Source organism: Pimephales promelas, chromosome 24 (genome assembly GCF_988280905.1).
Source record: "Pimephales promelas chromosome 24, fPimPro1.hap1.1, whole genome shotgun sequence".
In the NCBI taxonomy this organism is placed as follows: Eukaryota; Metazoa; Chordata; class Actinopteri; order Cypriniformes; family Leuciscidae; genus Pimephales; species Pimephales promelas.
The window spans coordinates 18942674-18961031 of NC_142792.1; the positions used below are offsets into that span (position 1 = coordinate 18942674).

Below are 18358 nucleotides of genomic sequence, written 5' to 3' on the forward strand. Positions count from 1 at the left end.
AAACTACCCCGAAAGCACTTTAGAGGCCGTTCACATATCGCGCGTGTTTTTTATTATATTTTTGCGCGTGCTTATTCTTTCCAAAGCGCTTGCTCTCACGCGGCGTCTGTCGTTGCTATGCAACGAGTTTTTATTATGAGCGCGCTTGCCTCGCGCCTATATTTGAAATTGCGAATTTGCATGTAATCGGCCTCTTATGGCAACGTGACATTAGAATAATCCAAAATATTTTAATATGTGGCTCTTTCCTTCGTGTCAACAAGTGGATTCAGAGAGAGAGAGAGCCATATCAGCGTTATGAAGAGGACTGTGCACCTTTCAGACAGCGCGTCTAGAACTGGATTAACCTGGTATTCGGTACCTAGAAAAGCTGGTACCGTAACATTTTTTTTTTTTAGTACCGACTTGGTACCGAAGTACCGAGTTTTTTGACAACACTAATTCCCAAAATAAAAAAAATAAAAAAAAATAAATAATTTAATATAATTTCTAAGCTGTTTTGCATCCACAAACTAACACTAAGTCGGTTCCATAAACCTAACTAGTCTCTATTTTCATCAACCAGTTTGCATGCCATCACTCAAAGAGCGTGGTTGGCAGAACCTTTTAACACATTCCTACGCATATGTGTTTTAATTCAACTTTGACTTTACTGCTTTAGGCGCCTGAGCGTCTAGAGGTGAATGACTTTTATTATGACGAATGATAAAGACGGAGACATCACGAGGCAGCGTCATCCATCCGCAACGCGGTAATCTGATCGCGATCAGATTAACTCTCTCTCCTCTTTTGATCCTTTGACACCTCCAAAATCGAGGTAACTCTGGAGACTAACCAGACTTCGTTTGTTCTATCGCAATATACGTGTGACCCGCTGACCCACACCTACGTGCAACACACACACACACACACACACACATCAATGCATCCGCGCGCTGAACATTCCTGCACGCACACAAACACGGACATCTCTGGAAGCTTGTAAAAGAGTTACCAAAATTATCTAGTATGCTGAAATACATGTAAAAGAACTGTAATTCCCTATGTCAACTTCGAATGGACTCACGCGTGTCAAAGAAGTTTAGATAACTGTAATACAATGCTTTAAATATGTAACTCAATAATGCTGTCAAAATAGTTCAATGTGTTTGATGTCTTTGTAATCCTCATAGCATGATCTTTCTTTTTAACTGTATATCGATATTGTGAAATGTATACCATCATGTAGAAGTTTGTTTTGAAAGTTAGCACAACTTTTCCTTTGTCTTAAGAACCAAGATTAACAACGTGATATGCTTATCAAGTGGGCGCGCGCTCCTTCATTTGCGTGACGCTCATTGGTCATTCGAGTTTTAGGAGGGGTCCCAAAACACCCTTGAAAAACTCTCGCCACAGAATCATCATTCTCTTAATCTCTTATCTCTCTTACCTCATTGCTCTTGTTCTTACTCTTAAGCTTAGACTCTTGAACTCTTTCCGGAATTCCTTGGACACTCTCGGCGTCTTCTGAAGCTTTTTAAAGTTATCAGTTTTCGTTATTTTTACTTCGTTTACTTTTGCGAATAGCCAGTTAAAGTTCGTACGTGTGCCTTCTCCAACAAGAAGACACCATCCAGTACGAACTCGCTTTGAACTCCCGCGAACACACCCACGTGGGGACAACCGCACGCTTCCAGCATACAAAGGTCTGAAAAGCAATTTGTTCCATCAAATTTGAGACTCAAGATATAATCCTGTGGTTGTCTCTGAAGGTTTAAAGCTGTGCTAGTAACTGTAATTTTCTTTGTATTTCCATTTTCCCTTGTTTCCTTATTTTAGTTTCACTTTCATTTTGTGTATATACATATATCGTGTGATTTTTGTAGTGTAACTTAGTCGTGTGCTTTTATTAAACTCATTTATACATTCTTTGCCATTGTTTGTATTAATCACATAACAAAGCCTCTTTAATATTAGATCCTAACGCTACAATCTGATTTTGTTGAGTGCACAAAACATTGTCAGAAAATTTAAGCTAAACAGATCAAGTGATTGATAGTTTTACAGATCCGCGCGCTGACTGAGAAAACTGTGTAGTCCTTGTGGTCTTAAAAATCAAACAGCCCCGATCTGTGGAAAATATATGCTCCAAATTAAGCATAATTCGTTGTGTTAATTTCGTAATATATACCAGAAGCAGACGTGTGTTGTGACACACCCCTCGTTGGGTGATTTAATTTATGTGAGAAACTCGGTTTAACGAATATTCTATAAGTTGCTGATCCAGATCATTGATTTTGGAATATTCTTCCCCTGAATTCAAATTGAGCTATAAACCTTAAGCCGAGATTCCTTACATATATATAATGGTGGAGAATGCGGGCATATTTTAAGCTTTGTTATGTGTGAAATTAATGCAGTGACAATTTTTGTATACTTTGCTGTTTGGTTGAGACACGCGACCGTGCGCCGTCGCATCTTGACTCAAGTGCGCGCTGCCACAAATTGAGAATCTAGAGTATCTCAACTCCGCAATTGCATGATTGAATGTGCTTAACGTTTTAGTCGTGGTAATTGTTAAAATAAATTGCAGTTCAGAATACTGATATTCACTGTTAAGTGTTTAAGGTTAAACTGTAGTTTGTGACGAAAGTAATATTTACCTGTACAGACTGATACATGTTAAAGATATTCTTTCGACTCGCCTGTTCAAAACGAGATTCTTTTGTCAGGACGAAAGAGGAAAGAGTAAAGCGATGTTCCTTTAATCTTCCTATAGCCGAGGCCTGAATTAAATTCGTTTGGTTAACGAAACACTCCGAGTTTTAACTTTTGATTTAGCTAACCAAATGTTAAAGCAGAACATTTCAATCATTAAGTGCTAAGTGATTAATGTGTTTGGAGTTAAGCCACAGACGTAAATTCCTGTGATAAGTGTACGTGTAAGTGCAGTAAAATCATTTCTGCCTCACGCACCCGTGAAAATAGCACGAGAAAAATCCGCCTGGATTTTATTGCATGCATTCAAATTTTGCGCGCGCCCCAGAAGGGACAATGAAGTGGTTCTGATTGTAATTCTACTCCTCAACGCTAGAGCGCAGCCTAGCGCCTCAGAGTTTCAAATTACCACCAGACCCTTTTCATCGACGTGAGCAAAACAGCGCCATCGCGTGGACATTTGTTGAATAGGTCTTGTTTTCCTGAATTTCCCTTCCCAGTCATTGTTAACTTCATAGTTGAAGCGATCGCGGCGACGCTCGCCTCTCCTCGCGTTCTGTTTGAGATTTCAGTCTATTTTCAGTTGGGCTCATTCTGTGTCAACTTACAACAAGCTGATTGGCATTGAGAGTGATACCCATCCGTTAATTTTCATAATCTCATTCAGATTTGGTTTTGAGAAAACGTAAGAAGATACACCTGAATTAAATTCTCATTTAATCTCATGCATTGTGTTATGGGCATTTCCACTTGATTTTCGTTTCCCTCCAAATAAGGTTATTGATTTCTCCCTCGGGTAGATCAATAAGTCTTATTAATAGATTACTTTTCTCCTTTCTGATAAATTGATTGGTTTGTTAATTCGTCTCAAGGAATTGATAACTTTTGTTGATTTGTTTTCAATAGATCAATAACTGTTATTAGTTTTGTGAATTGATAACGCTTATTAATTTTTCTTCAATAATTTTTTTTTTATTAATTAATTTTTTTTTGTGAAAAAAAAATTAATTAATTAATTTTTACTTTCATTTATTTGATTTCTCCCTTTTCCTTTTCTTCCCTTCAGCCTGTGATACCCTATCACACTGCCTTAGGGATTACGTAACATCTCTGCACACACTTATTTGAATTTAATTTAAAACCTTTGAATTGCAATTTCAATTAAGTGCGTCTTTTCTACCAGGCTGACCACAGAGAACACGCCGTCTAGTGGCCCAAACCCGCCACTGCGCCTGTGTACTCCTGTGTCTCCTGGCCCACTCTCTGACTCTCTCTCTCTCTCTCTCTCTAGGGTATTCTGATTAACAAAATTGTCATACTTTCCTTTTTGTGTTTTCTTCTCTGCCCCTAGGTAGTAAGATTTTGTATTTTATACCCCACAAATATTCAATTTGGTTTAAACAAGGTCAACTTTAATTAATTTTAGAGCCCTTTTTCTGCCACATTTCAGTATTTTACAGGGAACATTCTCTTGTGTGTGGTGATCTGATCTTCATCCCTGGTTGGTCTCCAGTGGACGGATTTTTCCTACCGGCGTAACCAGCGCTAGCTGTGGGTGAGTCTCGGACCCTCCTGTCTCTGTCCATTGGTGCGGCACGCAACAAGACATCAGCAATCTGGTAAATTCCACAAAGAGGGGTCACCCATGCTGCGACACAAGGCAATTTCGGAACGTTCTCACAAACCGGGGCCTAAAAAGGGGCCACCCTGAAAAGGGGGTTCTGGGAGTACACCCTTTTTGCAGTGTCGTAAGCAGGTGACATCCTCAGAATTGCTAGGTCGTGTCAAAAGTCGAAGTTGTTTGAGCGGGCGCACCATGGTAGATGCACAGGAAAGGCCCGCGGACACCTCAGTTGAGTGTCTGGAGTGACGGGGGAATTTCCCTCACCATTGGTTCCATTCAGGAGTGATTTCGGGTCACCCCAGGCAAGCTGAATTAAGGTAAAGAAATACAGATCATTCACTTAGCATAGGCCACAAGAATATTAGATATTCTCCCTTGTCGTCTAAGTGCTACCCATCCGTGCCTCAGAAAACACACATAGCCGGCACAAGCTTTCTTAGTCCCCGTAACACTTTCTCAACTGTAATCATTCTCTGTATCCACAGACCCGTTAGTCCCAGTGCCTAACCCCATTTAAGTTTTCTCTTACCTTGCTGTTTTTCTTCTGCTCTCTGTTCTGTGTGAACTGTGCCTTTCATGTCACCCAGAGACACAGCCTACAGAGACACCCCAGGAAAGCTAAATAACAGACTGACAGCCGAGCCGTCAGTGGCAGCAGTGACCCACTGGCTCCGGCCCTGTCAAATCTTTATTTAGGCCCTGCGCTGACCTAAACAATTTGTCTCTCTCACCGTCTAACTGTCTCCATCAGTTAGCCAAAATTCCCGTAAACGGCATCGTCCGTACCAAAGGGATAGCGCCTAAATTGTGAACAAACTTGCATTTGGTCTTTGTGTGTGTTGTGCTCCTCTCGCCTACAGTAAGCCAGTATGTCCCAGTCTCCCCACCCGGCAGCCCACTGGGACAGCCTCGAGACATGGCTGACCGCCATGACCGCCGCGTTCCTGCCTAAGGAGGACAGCGACGCTGAGCCCCGGAGCCAGGAACAGCTGGACGCCGAACTGGACACGCTGATGAGGCAGGACCCAACGCAGAGCTACAGCCACAAAGAATGGGCCCGAATCGTGGGAAAGCTGGCCCATACGCTGGTCGCACAAGCCCGCCTTCACGAGAGAACTGCCACCGACCTGGAACAGGAGACGGCAACTCTACGGCTCCAAGCGGAGGAGGCCCGGCGCAACCAAGCAGAAACCCAGAGTCGTCTAGACCAGCTACTACGCGACGAGGAGGAAAAGGACCCAGACCTGCAAAATGAAGTGCAAAGACTTCAAGAGGCCCTGGAACACCTCCGTCTGGACCAAAAGGACTTAAAGGAAAAGAAAGCCAGAGAGACGCTCACCGAAAAACTGGAACGTGGTGACGCTCTCCTTACCAGAGCCAAGGCTGAATTGAAAGACAGAGACGCTAAAGCTAAGGCCTGTGAAAAACACTTGAAAACAGCCCAAGCTGAAATTGATAAACTTTCCCAACAACTAGATCTCTATAAAGACGAGCTTGACGCCGTCCACCAAGAACTAAAACACTCCTATAAACTGCAGAGTGACCGAGTCAGGGAAACGCACACTACAAAGTTTTCCCTGACCAGTCGACCCGCACACTTCAGTCAAGACTCCAGAACTGTGATGGAGGACGGACGTCCACCGTCTCAGACATCTGCGGACAGCCTGCCAGGGTCCCCGCCCTCTGGAAAAGGGGGGGCCTCACCGTCAGTCCCTGACACTCACCACGGCATGGGCTTCAAAGAACTTGACAAGTTGGCAAGAAACATTCCTACCTTCACACCAAACCCTGCAGGAGGCCACGATGTTCATGCCTACCTGAAGGACATTGACTTTCATTTGAACACTGTTCCCCATGTCACCCCGTGGGACAGGTTGTATCTGGTCAGCTTCCTGGATCGTCAACCAGACGCTGTCAAAACGGATTACCAGCAACTGCGACAAGCTTTCATCCGGGAATTCTCTGATCCAGAAACTGATCAAGGACTAATCACCGCGATGAACCTCAAGCAGGGATGACTGGAAACTCCGCAGGCCTATTATACTCGCCTCAGGCAAGCCTACTTCGGTGCACGGAACGAGCCTGGAATGGAAGAGGACTTTAACTTCCGAACTTTGTTCCTCCGAAATCTGCATCCCACTGTGAGCCATCACTTAGGGGTCCTGGCATGCCCTCAAACCATGACAACCCAACAACTGCGAGATTTGGCCCACAAAGCTTTCGTCAAACAGAAAATGGTTTCTGAAAAGACTGTTAGAACTCCCTCTATCTGCCCCATCACTGACCACCACTCAGAGCTGGCACTAGAGGGCGCCCAACAGCACCACGCTAACAGACTGTTTAACAACGACTCCAGAACGTTTCAGGCCAGCAGAGGGCGACGCAACCGTGAGGGTGCACGCCCCAAGCAGCAAAGCCGACGCCCTGAGTCCTATGGCAACCCACGGCCTCCCCACAACCAAAGGGGTGGAGCCACCTGGGAAGCCAGTCAACAGTCAAGAACCAGCCGAGCTCCAGCAGCAAGAACGCCTAGCCCAGAGCAGCGGCAACAGAAAACTCCACGGCAGGCCCCAAGCAAGTCCAAGTCCAAATCCGAGCCTGCCACAAAGACAAACAGTAAGTCTACGTCAGAGACCGCAGAGATCCTGAAAGTTCTGAAAGAGCTTCTTCACAAGAAAACTGACAAAGAGGACAAGCCAGATTCCTCGTGACTAAGGGTGAGGACTAAAAACCTTTCTGACAGCCCTCCTATTGAATTAAGCTCCCCGAACACTGCTCTCCTGACACAGACCGCTGAACCAGCTGTCACAACACCAAGTGACAGCGACACACACTCCTTGCTGTTGCCCACCACACATCCCAAAGTGGACAACGCAACCCTTCTCACCAGTGAGCAAACCTCTGAGATACCTGAAAGTGCTGTTTTGGTTGTGTGTCTCCTAACTGTTTATCGATCACCACACAAACCCCATCGCCAAAACTCCTGGGGAACCTGATCGAAAAAGGACTAGCACGCAAGCTGTATCTCTCCATCACGCTGGAAAATAAAGTGAAGCTTGAAGCCCTGGTCGACACGGGATCGGACCTCACTCTGATTTCAGCTGAACTCTTTGAAAGACTCAGATTTGAAGCTAACAAGCAAAATAGAACTTTAAATTCTCAGAACTGTGGGTTGAATGTGCAGTCTTACAGCCAAACTAACATCCGGCTTGAACAGATAGCTCCCATCCATCTGACCATCGGTCCCATGAGTCTCATCCATCCTGTGTACGTCTCGCCCATGAACACATATCCTCTCCTCGTCGGCAAAGATCTTTTAGATCGCTTTGAGCCCTTAATGGACTTCAGACAACTGAAAATTTGGGCTCAAGTACGAGAACCTCTCCCCTGCCAGCCACCCAGGTCAACTGAGCCAGACTGTCAGGTCACCAAGGTCACGGGAACTTTCGCTGACAGCCACCGAGACACAGACTCAACACTGGAGCGAGATTCAAGTTCACCCCTCTGCACTTTCCAACTCACCAAAGACTCTGAGCCCTTCTGCCCCAAGGTCAACACTGACCTGCAGCTGAATGGTATACCCACAACAGACATTGTGCTCGCGCTATGGGCAGACAACTCTGCCATTAGCCTGTCATTTTTCACTGAACTAATTAAAGTCACACCTGATCCTCCTTCTGCAAGCAAGCGCACACGCTTCCCTTTGAACTCATGTCCATCAAACATGGTGACTGCAAAAGGTATCTGTGCTTTGAACTTGAACTGGAATAACAGGTGCCTCACTCATTACTTCCTGGTCCTGCCGGACCCGCCTCACAATGTCTACATTGGAGCAGACATCCTGATTCGCCTCCAAGCACATGTGGACATTATCAACGAGGTATTGTGGGCCCCATTGACTTTACAGCCAGCTGTTGTTCCCACACACACTGACAACCTCATGTCAGGCCAGACCATCCCAGAGGTCTGCACCTTGATCAGTGAACAGGACACTGTAGTACCTGCTTACACCAAAGGGGTCGCTGTTCGACTCAACATTCGACGTGGCCAAACCCTAAACCACACATTGGGTTTCTTTCAACAGTCACCTGAATGCATTGAACTTGGACTAACACTGGAAGCCACGCCCCTCACTGAAGTGTCATCGCGTGCGGTCTACATCCTGTTCAACAATTGCATCGCAGTGGACATCACAATCCCAAAAGCCTATCGGCTGGGATGGCTAGTGAGCCATGATTTCCCTGACTTTGAATTGACTTTACCATTTATCGGGCCCCTTCCGATCGCCATGGTGCCCGACGGGTACACAGGCGACACACTGCGCACAGCCCCCTTCAAGATCATCTCCATTGCCTCAGTCATGCCAATGGACAAAGATCAAGTATGCAGAACGGAACTGACGGAGGACCGACACCTCGCTGTCTACACAGTCTCCAAACAGCCTACCTGCGAGACTGACGAAACCTCTACACCTACGCTTGTCAACTCAACGGGTGACTCACTTACTGAAGAGCCCTATCCAGGATTTGAATCTCAAGTTCAACAAATCCTATCCGACGCTGATGCCATCCAGGACGATGCAGATCGACAAAGACTCAGACAAGTCCTTTACAAATTCAAAGCGTCATTTGCCAAAGACTCTTTAGACTGTGGTCTCACCCACCTTCACACCGTGCGCATCCCAACGCACCCTCAAGCTTCCCCGACCTATATGAGACAATATAAAATCCCAATTACATCACACGAACCGGTGCAAGAGATTACTGACTCCATGCTTGAGAAAGGTATAATTCGTCCATGCAACAGCACCTATTCTGCTCCCATCTGGCCGGTAATCAAACCAAACGGAAAGTGGCGACCAACGATTGACTACAGGAAACTGAACCAACAGGTGCCTCTGTCACGATGGCCCATGACCCAGCTGGAGCAAGAAATATCCCAAATCAGAGGAGCCACCATCTTCTCTACGCTCGACGTGGCCTCTGGATTCTGGACCATCCCAGTACATCCAGAAGACCAGCACAAGCTTGCTTTCACTTTTGGCAACAGACAATTCACTTTCACCAGGTGTCCATTCGGCTATGCTAACTCACCTGCTGAGTTCAACATCTTCCTGAACAAAGCATGCCCCGATGCGAGAATGAGAGGAAATCTCATCTATGTGGACGACGTGCTGATGAAAAGTACCACAGTAGCCGATCACCTGAAAGAAATAGACTATGTTTTGAACCAGTTAACAACTGCAGGTGCCAAGATCGCCCTCCACAAAGGACAATGGTGTCGAACCAAGGTCAACTACGTGGGACTACTGATCGGGTCACAAGGCATCGAACCACAGACAAGTCGCATACAAGCTGTTCAAAACATCAAACCCCCCACCAACGTCTCGGAACTTCGAAGTTTCCTGGGGGTGTGCAATTACTCACGGCAGTTCATAGAGAACTATTCAGACATTGCAAAGCCTTTAACTGCCCTGCTGAAAAAAGACTGCCCGTTTGTCTGGACAACCGTCCAGGACAATGCCATGAAAGAGTTGAAACGTCACCTGTGTACAGCTCCATGTCTGGCCTACCCTGACCCACACAGAGAATTCTACTTGGAAGCTGGATTCTCCCAACACTGTCTCAGCGCTGGTCTGTACCAACGACATGACCAAGACAAAAGGGTAGTTGCGTATGCCAGCAAGACACTTCTTCCACCAGAGACTAAATTCTCAGACTGTGAAAAGGCGTTGCTTTGCACCGTGTGGGCCATACAAAGATTCTCAAACTACATTGGAGCTCAGAAAGTTATCGTAGAGACTTGTCAGCCTGTCATGTTCCTCAACAGCCAACGCATCCGTGATGGTGTGGTCACAAACTCCCGCATCGCCACGTGGTTAATGGCCCTCCAGGGTCGCAATGTTGAAGCAAGATATGCACAAAACCACAAGTCAGCCCTGGGCAACGGCCTGGCGGCCTGCCAAAACTGCTCCGATAATGTCCCACCTGCAACAGCCCATGTGGAAGAACCACAACAGACCTGTCACAGGTACTTTGAGGAAAATGCGTGCCAAGGTATGCCAACAGCCTACGTCGACGGATGCTCCTACAACCAAGAGGGCACTCGTCAAGCAGGTGCTGGTGTGTTATGGGTAAATGATCTGCCTTGTCCACCGCAACACTTCAAGCTGGGACCCCAGTCATCACAATATGCTGAAGTGGCAGCCATTCTCATAACTCTGCAAATAGCCTCAGCCCACAACATCAGAGAACTCCTTATCTGCACAGACTCGAACTATGCCAGACTAAGTTTCACATGCCACCTTCCAAGCTGGAAACAAAATGGCTTTAAGACCTCAAACGGCAAGCCTGTCACACACCAAAATTTGTTTCAAGCATGTGATAACCTGACTAGACAACGCGACATGATTGTCTACTGGAAAAAGGTGAAAGGTCACTCCAAGCAACCAGGCCTCGACAAGGACCTGAACGACCGAACCGATGGCCTCGCCAAAGCTGGCGCACTGCACGGTACTCCATGGGCACCTCCTGCCCAACCACAAACCTTCGACGTGGCAGTGCTAACCCGCAGCAAACGAACTTTCCCTGCCGCACTGCCCACCTCGCAGCCTCTCACCCTGACTCCGCAGATCTCAAACAACGACATAGCGGACATGCAAAACTCTGACACCGCATTTTCACTTTTCTTTTCACTTTTCTGCACCACCTCTCAGACCCCACCAACCACCCACTCACGTTGGCTGACCTCACGGCCAACCCTTGTCTAAAGCGCCTGCACGACATCAAGCACATGCTGCGTGTAATAGACAACATCTTGTGGTACAAGTGGCATATTGGCCATGCATGCAAAAACACGTGGCGGAATACATCAAAGAATGTCTGATTTGCTGCCAGTTTCAACCTGCAAATCCACACCACAGAGCTCCGCTGCAACGCAGGAAAGTCACATTCCCGTGGACAGACCTACAAATCGACTGGGTAGGGCCTCTACCCCGATCAACAAGAGGCAACAAGTACTTTCTCACAGTCGTGTGCCAGTTCACAAAATGGGTAGAGTGCCTCCCAGCACCCAACGACACCGCCCAGACCACGGCATACCTCCTGATGAACCACATATTCTCAAGGTTTGGATTGCCAATGAGTGTCAACTCAGACAGAGGTACTCACTTCACAGCTGAGATAATGCAGCAGATATGGAAACTCTTGGGTGTCCACGTTCAACTGCACATTAGCCACCAGCCCAGCTCATCAGGCCAAGTTGAACGGTCAAATCGGACTGTGGTCAGTATGCTGAAAAAGTATGTGGCCGCCAACCAGAAAGACTGGGACATGAAACTCCCGCTGGTGCTAATGGCTCTCAGAGCTACTCCGCAAGACTCAACTCAAGTGTCTCCCTTCGAACTAATGACTGGACGACAGATGACACTGCCCCTGCACCTGTTGTACCAGCCAGGGGACTCAAGTCTCGTCACAGCCTGCACCACTCACCAGTACCTCGAAGAGCTACACCGGCATCTGAAATCAACCTTCGCCTTCGCTCAGCAACAGCTTCAAAAGAGCGCCGAGGGTCAGAAAGCGTACTACGACCGGAAAGCGTCACACCAGGAACTGGCTGTGGGTGACAGGGTCTGGTACTATAGCTTCACACAGCCACAACACACAGCCTCCAACCGGCTGTCAAAGAAATTCCTGCCACGCTGGAAAGGACCTCACGAAATTGTTGACAAACTTTCACCAGTAGCGTACCGCATCCAACTAAGCCGGGGACAGAAAGACCCTGTGCTCAAATGGGTCCACCGCAACCAAATTAAGAGACATTCGGCTGCTGGCAGGGAGAGGCGGGGAGGGGCCAACGCAAACTAACTTGTTTCTCATCCTAGGAACGGAAGACTGTCCTGCAAAACCATGGACAACTCCCGCTGACACACTGCCTCTCTCTCTCTCTCCCTCTCTTTCACCCCTCTCCTCTGTTACTGCTACTAGGATGCTGCTGTGGTTTATCATCCTGTGCCTTCAAGCGATCAGAGGGCAACCGCCACCCGACGTCATCTCACCAGGCCCGGCGTCAGGCATCGTGCTGAGGGAACAACCAGGTCTCTTGATCACCAACTGTCGGACCCACACCCAGAAAGTGTACGTCCGACTAGATCCCCGAAATGTCTACAGAGCACACTACCCCCGCACAGTAATCCAGTACAGCTGGGCTGGTGCCCGCTGGACAGAAGACTCCCTCTCCCACGCCGATGCTGACATCCGGCACATGCTGAACCAACTTGAAAAGATGACTGTCACCCAAGCCGAATTAAGCGGACACAATCGCCGCCCCAAACGTTTCCTGGGAGCCCTGCTCGGAGCCAAAGCTGCCGTGGGAACCCTGTTTAACATTGGTATGTCCAGCGTCAACGCAGTCAACCTAGCCACTGTAAGACGACACGTGGCCGAGATTCAAACAGAGATCCCACAGTTAAGAGAACAGCTCACCACGCAGAGCGCTTCCCTGCAGACCATCGGAAAGACTTTAAGAGGAACTGTGGTAATTCTCAACACCCACAGCGTCCTCCTGAACCAGACTGTGAACTCCATGAAGCAGCTGTTCAATGACTTTTTTAAACTGACTTTGCCCAAACGCAGCTTGTCACCGCCCTCATGACAGACATGCTGCGGGAGGTGAGCTCCTCCATCGACAGCCTAGCTATGGGCCGCATTCCACCCTATCTCATACCTTTGAGCCTGGTCCAAAATGTGCTGGCTTCCGCCATCACCACGCCAGCCGACCCGCTCCAAGTCCACCTGGCCTACTCTCTGGGCAGCGCCATCCCACTCTACGTTGACCCCGAGCAGAGGGAAGTGGGATTCCTCCTGAACCTGCCCATCATAGAGTCAAGCCGAATCTACAGACTTAAGGACATTGTCAATGTGGGGTTTTGGAAAGGTAACACGCACATCAAGGTTCGCACCCCCGATGTGGTAGCCTACCATGACAGCGACCCACAACTGTACCTGGCTCCAAACCTGCACATGTGCACCTTGACCAAAGACATTCATTATCTCTGCCCAAGCAAACCCTTCCTCAGAGACAACACTGATGGAATCTGTGGATTGCAACCCATGTCCAGTGACAACCGGTGCCCTGCTGAGGCCAGACCTCGCATGCAAGTCGGCGAGACACGAGCAGAAATCATCGGCGATCGCTGGCTCGTAAACACCCCGGTTCTCACTGCTACTCACACCTATGACCAACATGACACTGCCACTCGGGTCAGCCTGCTCAACCAGAGCATGTGGATTCAAGTACCTAAAGGTGCCATCCTCCACGTCGATGATCTGGCATTGTATCATCTCCCGAGCAGTGAATATGAATCCGAACTGGAAATCCCCTCCTTCTTCAAGGACCACAACTTCACCCTGGGTCCAGAACTGGAACTGGGAATTGAGACAGGGGGGTCACAGTTAATTGACATTGCTCCTCTTGACTCTGCTCTGCAAGCTTTGTCTCGACAACCTCCTTTGACTACCTCACCTGTCATCCGAGCCTGGAGCGCAACAGACACGGCGCTGTGCATCTCCATGGTAGTCAGCCACCTCTTAACATTGGGCTTGGCCTTCATCCTATACAGGAGACTCAATGAGGTGCGATCATCTACCGTCAAGCTCACCAAAGCTGTATCCGGAGGCTTCCGCCGAAACCCTCGAAGAGAAGCTCCCGCGCTGGAAGTTGCCAGTGGAGAAATACAAATTTGTCAAATGTTTAATTTAGGTTTCCACTCCAATGGTATAAAAACTGATAAAGTCTCCAGCGAGAGTCTCCTTTCCTCATAGTCCTGTTTTTGATTGGATTAGCTATAAGGGAGACTTCCACCTTTTGTCTTTAATGGCTCTGGGATGGCTCTTTGGAACCAGAGTTCCTGCCACCATCAGCATTTGAAAAGTTATGCTGATTCAATCGGATTGGTAATGGCCTCAGAGTAGGGTGTGTTCCTAATTCATTTGCATGCTTTGTTTCAGTTTCTCCCCCCTCAATGTAAACTCCTCCCCTCTAAATGTATAAATTGTAAGGGAATATTTTCCCTTAGTTAGACTATCCTTGAGATGACTACAGCTACGCAATAAAGAACTTCTGCGTGAAAGATACCTCAAGAGTCTCCTGGTCTGTTGCGTGGAAGAATAAAAAACTTCACTACACCAGCGACCTCATTGAGTTAAGCCCCCAGCCCTGATGATCCCCTGCTAACAACTTCATGATTCACCTTCCATCCTCCCATGAGTGATCGGCAGAGGAAGTCTCCGCAGGGACGTCATCTTCCAATCAGGGGGGAATGTAGAGATTCTGGGTCGGACATCATTAACCAGTTTGCATGCCATCACTCAAAGAGCGTGGTTGGCAGAACCTTTTAACACATTCCTACGCATATGTGTTTTAATTCAACTTTGACTTTACTGCTTTAGGCGCCTGAGCGTCTAGAGGTGAATGACTTTTATTATGACGAATGATAAAGACGGAGACATCACGAGGCAGCGTCATCCATCCGCAACGCGGTAATCTGATCGCGATCAGATTAACTCTCTCTCCTCTTTTGATCCTTTGACACCTCCAAAAGCGAGGGAACTCTGGAGACTAACCAGACTTCGTTTGTTCTATCGCAATATACGTGTGACCCGTTAACCCACACCTACGTGCAACACACACACACATCAACGCGTCCGCGCGCTGAACATTCCTGCACGCACACAAACACGGACATCTCTGGAAGCTTGTAAAAGAGTTACAAAAATTATCTATTATGCTGAAATACATGTAAAAGAACTGTAATTCCCTATGTCAACTTCGAATGGACTCACGCGTGTCAAAGAAGTTTAGATAACTGTAATACAATGCTTTAAATATGTAACTCAATAATGCTGTCAAAATAGTTCAATGTGTTTGTCTTTGTAATCCTCATAGCATGATCTTTCTTTTAAACTGTATATCGATATTGTGAAATGTATACCATCATGTATAAGTTTGTTTTGAAAGTTAGCACAACTTTTCCTTTGTCTTAAGAACCAAGATTAACAACGTGATATGCTTATCAAGTGGGCGCGCGCTCCTTCATTTGCGTGACGCTCATTGGTCATTCGAGTTTTAGGAGGGGTCCCAAAACACCCTTGAAAAACTCTCGCCACAGAATCATCATCCTCTTAATCTCTTATCTCTCTTACCTCATTGCTCTTGTTCTTACTCTTAAGCTTAGACTCTTGAACTCTTTCCGGAATTCCTTGGACACTCTCGGCGTCTTCTGAAGCTTTTTAAAGTTATCAGTTTTCGTTATTTTTACTTCGTTTACTTTTGCGAATAGCCAGTTAAAGTTCGTACGTGTGCCTTCTCCAACAAGAAGACACCATCCAGTACGAACTCGCTTTGAACTCCCGCGAACACACCCACGTGGGGAGAACAAAGGAATCTGTTTCCAGCCTCTCGGACAACCGCACGCTTCCAGCATACAAAGGTCTGAAAAGCAATTTGTTCCATCAAATTTGAGACTCAAGATATAATCCTGTGGTTGTCTCTGAAGGTTTAAAGCTGTGCTAGTAACTGTAATTTTCTTTGTATTTCCATTTTCCCTTGTTTCCTTATTTTAGTTTCACTTTCATTTTGTGTATATACATATATCGTGTGATTTTTGTAGTGTAACTTAGTCGTGTGCTTTTATTAAACTCATTTATACATTCTTTGCCATTGTTTGTATTAATCACATAACAAAGCCTCTTTAATGTTAGATCCTAACGCTACAATCTGATTTTGTTGAGTGCACAAAACATTGTCAGAAAATTTAAGCTAAACAGATCAAGTGATTGATAGTTTTACAGATCCGCGCGCTGACTGAGAAAACTGTGTAGTCCTTGTGGTCTTAAAAATCAAACAGCCCCGATCTGTGGAAAATATATGCTCCAAATTAAGCATAATTCGTTGTGTTAATTTCGTCATATATACCAGAAGCAGACGTGTGTTGTGACACACCCCTCGTATTCTATAAGTTGCTGATCCAGATCATTGATTTTGGAATATTCTTCCCCTGAATTCAAATTGAGCTATAAACCTTAAGCCGAGATTCCTTACATTTAAATGAAATGATTATAAATAAAGTTTATAACTTGTTACTAAAACATAGTTTTTAGCTATATATATATATATATATATATATATATATATATATAACACATAGAGCTGAAGAAATAGTTGATTAGTATTGATAAATAAACTATCAAAAAAAAATTATCACAATCCAAGTTTAAGTTGGGATAATATACAGTGTGAGATGAAACTTCACATCCTCCACACAGAGACAGAGGCGATACAGGCTAGATGAGCCTCTGCGGGATAATGTCACAGTAAAGCTAGTCTGCTTTATTTTATTTGGAGTTTTATTCATACTAAATTCAATTAAAAGCATAATAATACAAGTTTAAATAGAATATTTTAAAATTAAAAGACTGTTTACATTAAATTTTTAAAGATTTTATTAAAATCGTATCTTAAATTTACCTTCTTAGAATACTTCTGTATGATATGTATTAACTTAACCTAAGGTACTGTTTTTACTAAACGGCGTTTATTCAAAATTAAATAAAATAAAATGTTATAAATCAAGAACTGTGCTTTTGCGTCTTGGATCTTATTTCAAACAGTATTTTGTCCATGTGACATGAAACATGTTGTCAGAATTTGACCCAATGTTTTTGTTGTTGTTGTTTTAAAGAAATCCCAGGACTCTACATTTCTCTTATTTAGATTAAAGCCACAATATGTATTTTTTCTGCATTAAAAATAGCACAAATAATTGTATCTATGTTATATATTTCTGTTAGATGTGTACATTATCCCGACAGTTTCCACCAAATTTCAAATACGGAGAAATTTATAGTTTAATTCGAAGATACGGGACGTTTCTTTATTTCCGTTTCGTCGCCCGTCTATGGCGTCATATAACCTTTGACTCCTCTATTTTCTCTAACTTCCTTGCGGAACCCGGCGAAACCGCCAAACACAAAGGGGAACACTGGACTACCGCCAATAAAGCAAAGAAAATGACGAAGAAAAAAAAAAAGTAGTACGTATTTTTATGTGTGTAAATCACGTGCCCGCTCACGAGCGCTCACTCTTAACAGACCCACTGTCCCCGGTGCTGCTTGCGCATAAAGCGCTCCCCGTTCACAGTAACCGTGTCGTCTCATTCAAAACAGCTAACTGTTGCTGTTAGCGAGCCACGCACATTGAATACTCATTATGAGTCAGGCTGCGAATGTACGTGCCCGCTTCAGCTCTCTCATGCATACTAAATAAATGCCTCACCTCCGGCGCCGCGCACTCACTACATTCTCTTAGTTTAGCCTTTAGCACATAGTGGATGAATAACGCAAACCCAGTCAAACGTATCTTATGTGCTTTATAATCCGGTGTGCTCTATATATGAAACATGTTCTCAAATAGGTCATTCATTGAAGTAGCGTAATATTAATATTTATATTCGTCTGTATTAAATAGTTATGGACCACGATTACGCTTTGCCTGCACGTTCTGCTGCTACAGCCAGCTCATTAGCTAAAGCTCAAACGTACCTGAAAAATATGACCCGAGAAGGGTTTGGGACAGGAGAGGCATGACACAGGTAAACATTGGGGTTGCATTTAAAGCTTCTTGACAAGCTAAATCTACAGAGAGATGCCGTATATCCGTATATTTTGTGAAACGATGATGTCATGTCATGAGCTGAGCTGGTTGTCATTGACAGCGACAACAACTCCCGTGAGCCCACGCTCTTTCCCGACGTCATCAAAGTACGTCTTTTGTTATTATTTTAAACGAGTGACCCCTGATGGCCAAAAATCGCATACTGTACGTTTAAGTTGTATCAATATTGTATTAATATTGTACCTCTGTGGCCCATGACGCAGCATAAGTAAAGTTTGTCCTGAGTGAATATTTATTTTTACTCATCTTCATTCAAAGCATGATCTTACTTTTTCTACGGTAGCTATGATCTATTTTATGTATACA

At 45.5% G+C, this 18358-nt stretch overlaps 2 pseudogenes; both read left to right on the forward strand.

Annotated features, from left to right (window-relative positions):
* Positions 1-5250: 5250 nt before the first annotated feature.
* LOC148965214 (uncharacterized) lies at positions 5251-7112 on the forward strand (annotated as a pseudogene).
* A 156-nt stretch (positions 7113-7268) lies between these two features.
* On the forward strand, positions 7269-14494 carry LOC148965215 (uncharacterized; annotated as a pseudogene).
* The last annotated feature ends 3864 nt before the right edge of the window (positions 14495-18358 follow it).